The following is a 5,365-nucleotide window of genomic DNA, read 5'->3' as shown; positions in this document are numbered from 1 at the left end:
CTATGAAGGGGCCAGTGACTATGGCAAGTGTGGCCCGGCATTGCTTTGAAAAAGAGATGCTCTTCTTTTGAATTGCACACACACACACACACACACACACACACACACACAGGCACAGGGAGAGGGAAAAAGAGAGGGAAATCTGAAAATGAACGGTGGACATCCAAATTGCTCTCCCACGTTAGAGGCAATTATTTACGCAGCAAGCTCTATTTGGAAAATGACTGTGTTAGTCTTCCTGTCAGCCACCCCATACATTATCCCATCACGGCAACCAGACACCTGCATAAAGACTGAGGGCCCTCGACTTAACTCATACCTTCATTTTTATGTCTCCCTTCACAAGCCCACCTGACTAAATTGCAAATGGTACAGAAGATTGGTGTAGCAAGAAATAATGAAGCACCGCAGCCCATGGCAATGTAATTACCTTACACTATTGTTCCGAATAGCTATGAGGGTGACGAAAAGATGAATAGTGAAAGTAAAAACCACTGACCCTTCAAAGTCTAATTTACATTGTGCATTCGCCTGACCTTGTTATAAGATTTGGAAAGGTAATAATTTAGGGGCATTCGGCAGGCTTGGTGAGTGATGGGTGGGTTCATGCGCATTGGCACCAATCTACGGCGCGAGGGGTGATGGCCACCAGTGGTCCAGCCAGGTTTGGTCGATGGGGTCGGTGATGGAGACGCCCGACGGGGCAAGTCAGAGATGGGAAGGGAGGTGGGGTGAGGGGGGTGGGGGTGGGGTGGGGGTGGGGGTGTGGAAGGGGACAGGGCCTCCTGGTGTGCTGGAAGGGGGGGGGGGGGTGGATGGTAAGACGAGGTGCAATCAAGCCTATCATCCCAACCCCTCCCTCTGTCCGGTTGACCTGGCTCTTTTCAGTTGACGGCGTGTTTTGGCAAGCAATCATTTCTCCCACCATGGGTCACTGTGAGACAGTGAGGAGTATTACGGTCCTCTGAAATGACCCCTGCGAAGATGCTGAGAGGATACTCGGGGGCGAAGGTAATTTTCCTACCTCTCTCGCCAGCACTGGATGAGGCAGAGGGATCCGAGCTCCGTCATCTCATTATATGTTGCCTCCAACTGACAGTCCCTCGGATACCATCCACCTGAAAAGCAATGGCACTAATCAAAGTTGACACTTCTGAATGTCCACACACACGTCCACACACACACACACACACACACGTCCACACATACACACACACACACACACACATACACACACGCACGCACAAATAGAAATTTGCTAATCAAAAAGTGTGTTTCCTGGGGTGGTCTCCTGAGAAATCTGTAAGGAGAAATTGGAATAATTTATTAGTTTGCAAGTTTCTGTTGACAGTTGGTCCCAGGCTATTTATCTCCGTAATGGAGAACGTCTTCTGTATGCCAAAATTGACCATATCAAATAGCTCTTATCAGAAAATCTTGATATCTTGGCTGTGCCTTTGTCCCATGACATCCAACAAAGTTATCTAAATAATGTAACAGAACCTAACGTCTCAAATTGGCAAGATTCATTTTTCGAGAGTAACGGGTGCTCTATTAGGGTGAATATGTATAGCGATGAAATCCTGACATGTGCACAGTCAAAAGAAGTTTACACACAATTTAATGAGAGCTTCGTATACATAGACAATGGCAAGCAAACCACACATATATAATGAAACCACACCTATGCAGATTACTTCACACAAGTGTCGTAATTTAGCTTGGACATGGTAATTCATTCATGAATTCATGGCTTGGATATGGACTAATTCACCACTTCTGCAATAATCCAAACAGTTTCTTTACCAGTATGAAGGTCTTGAGGTATCTCAATGATCAAGGTGCAAAAAAGTTTCTCACCAACAAACATCTTTCAACTTTGAAAATTGAAGCTTATTATGTTTGATGGTTGTGACTATATAATACAACCACAAGTGGTGGAATGTCAGTCGGTGTAATTGCGGTGTCTTGACAAACAACGGGGAAATGCCATTACGCAAAGAGGTAAACCAGACACCTTATCACAGGGAGGCCACAATTCACGTTGAAATGGCATTGTTCGCACACACACACACGTTTCGCTAAGGGCCTTTGCCTCAACACTCTGCTAAGCTGTTTTGCAATTCAAATAACTGCACTGCCAATTAAGCCTCAGATTAATGGAATGTTTTCTCCAGCATCCGCCATAAAGATGGGCGAATATTTGGATCATTATTTTGCCTTTATTACCCATTATATTGATGGTGACTGTCATTACAGGTCTGTCTGACAGATTTGATACGATTGGCAAACCTGAACTGCTAGCACTTTCTAGCTTTTGCTTGTTTCCTGGGAGATTCTCTTTTGATGGATTTTGACATTTGCGTGAATGTGGTGAATAAAACATTTTGACAATCACTAATAAGGCTGATTCAGTGTAAATTGCATTATAAGTATCAGTTAATATGTTTATACAACTAAATCCTGCATTATGCAGTCTAGAGTAAGTTTCACTTTAGAATTCAGTGGCTTTTATTCTCCACTCCATTGTGATGTCATCCCAGTGCTGGTCCTATTCTGTTTGGATGGCCCTTCCTAAACAATGACCCAACCATCTGTTGACACTCGGCCGGCAGTGAGGAATACAAATAGCCTTAGTTTCGGGGTTAGTGCTGGGGTCAAAGAGGGGATCAGAGAACATAGTTTAGAATTTAGTCGACAAATTTGTTGAATAATTGTTAAATAGCAATTGATAGCCTGTTGACTCACCATAATGGGTCAATAAAATAAAGCCTAATGCTCATATTTTTAGCAGTTAGACAAATACACATCAAATACACGTCAAATACACGTCTTAACATATTATGATAAATCCCTTTTTCAGTTTGAAAGCTTTCTGAAATGCATACTCAATAGCAGAGATTAAATGTTACAACCTTTCCTCTTCATTATGAACTGTTGACAAACCCTAAACACCTATCCAGACTGTTGCCTGAGTTACCTAAACCAAACCAAAGATACTACATTTTGTAAACAAATCTATTTGCTCTTCCCAAATACAAATAGAACAACTATAAAGTTTGCATAAACCCTTGGCTTGTTTCTGTGAGAACTATGTATTTGTTGAACTATTTGTTTTTAAATAAAACACTATGCTAGACTACGTTCCAAGCCTATGTTGTGTTTTCCAGCTATAAGACTGAAGGACATTACACCTTATGCTGTCTGCCTTGCATGTCTATTTGGACCACTGCCTACAATCACCTTCATAGGGGTCTCTAAAGTAACAGCACTCTGCCTAATTAGTATGCACTATCAATTAACAGATTTAATAGCCGGTAGTTTGATTAGATTCTCCGTGGCAGTGGCATGGCTAAGGCAAAATGAGGAGACCTCATCACCCAGCCACCTCTGAGTTCTGTGTTTAACAGTCTGTTTCTGTCACTGCTGTTCCCTCGCTCACCCTCGCTCACTCTCTCTTTATCTCTGTTTCTCTCTCTCACCACACACACACACACACACACACACACACAAACACACACACACACACACACACACACACACACACACAGCAATATCCCCGCCTGCCTGCACACACACACACATACACACTCAGGGACACACACACGTACATGCGCACGCACATAGTGGTTCACTAATCCACTCCTCCTCCACAGTTTTCTAATTAATGCATACATATGGTGGAGAATAGATTGGAAACAAGGCGCTGCTCCCATTTTAAATAAACCTTCACCATCTAATGAGTTGGGCCGCCATGGCTAGTTTGCCACTAATTGTGCTTTTTCTTAATGAGACACTGCCTCCCCTCTCTCTGAAATGCTTTCTAAAAGACTGTGAAATGCTTTCTTATGTAACTGAATAGAACACGTTTCCTGTCATTAGCAGAACTGGGAGGGGTGGGCATGGAGGGTGGCTCGAAGAAATAAAAAAAAACATTCATCCTGATATTCTGACATTTGCATATTATGACATTTGCTTTACTTTAATTGTATTATTTACTTGCGGGAGGTTCCTCCACTGTGTTGACATTAAAGTACTAACTCTGGGGGGTGGGGGGGGGGGGTTAAGGTGAATAAATAAAGAAAGGCTTAAGTAGGGATCTGCATCAGCTGACTGCATGGATGGCTATGGGCTACACCATGGTGACTGACAGCAGTGGTCTCCGCATCCATCAAAGTCTGCTTGACAGCTGCGCGCCACGGAGACAACATCATCAGGAGACGCCAGAGGCTAGCAGACTCATCAGGGATGGGTGGAAGTCAACCCGTAATGGCTGCGGGACTAATGAGACAGAAAAACTTCTATACACTGACATTCATGCATTCGGCAAAACACTATGGAAAGTGGCTGAAAAGTGAGAAGAGGGTTTAGAGATGAGCAGTGTGCGCACTCTCTGGGGATGGAACCCAACACCTTCCTGTTGGTCGCACCCTGCTTTATCTTTATGGGTGAGCACAATCCAAGCTGGTTTAAAAATACTGCACCAATAGCAAATACTAATCCATTATAGCGCACACAATGAAAAGGTGCATTTTTTTTAAAAATGCTGCTAATGTTCACATCATTATGTCTTTCATTGATCTGCTCTTTGATTTCCAGTCACCTTACAAAACTACTATTGCTAACAGCAAGGCATGAATACTCTTTTTGTTCACACCTTTATGAAGGATTTTATGTAGCAGCATCCATAATCCTGCAGTCATTCTGCATGAGGAAAGCATTGGTTAGATTCCAAAACTATAAATTAGACTGTCGACTGCAGACTACAGGACTATACGATTATGCCTCAACATACATTTTCGTGATAAATTGCTCCTTCAAACAAGTTTATCCCTTTCTCTCTCAATTCATGCTATTCCTAGAGCAGGTCCCTACCATGTCACAGTGCTATTGTCAGTGTGGTAAGGTGGGAATTAGAATTCATAGTCATCAGTGCATGCTACTTTGTGTCTCACACTTTAATTGGTTTCTTTTTTTCATGAAATAGATTGATAATATACATATAGGCTTTCTTTTTGTTTGAATGTGAGAAGCTTATGTGATCTGTGAAAATTGAACTTGAACATGAGGCCAAGGGCTGTTCAATACAGATCATGTGTAGTATACATCATAGTTGTGTCGTGGCGTTTGCTACCCCAAATTAGCACAAATACTTTGCTAATGTAGTAGTGAATTGAAATGATGCCATGTGCCTTCCCTATATACTGTGATTTATTGTGTATATACCCTATATTGCTGTTCATACTTTTACTGAAATATGCACCATCTATCTTAAAGCATTACAAAGTTAAATCTGTTTATGTTAGATCTCTCTCCTCATCAGCCAGGTTTGAACACAGTGATTAAAATAAAACAAAACATCCAT

Source organism: Alosa pseudoharengus, unplaced genomic scaffold (assembly GCF_046254945.1).
Source record: "Alosa pseudoharengus isolate Yale_2024_CS ecotype anadromous, Long Island Sound unplaced genomic scaffold, YU_APseudo_1.1 YU_APseudo_1.1_scf_6, whole genome shotgun sequence".
NCBI classification, from domain to species: Eukaryota; Metazoa; Chordata; class Actinopteri; order Clupeiformes; family Clupeidae; genus Alosa; species Alosa pseudoharengus.
Note: the sequence above shows the minus strand (reverse complement) of the source record.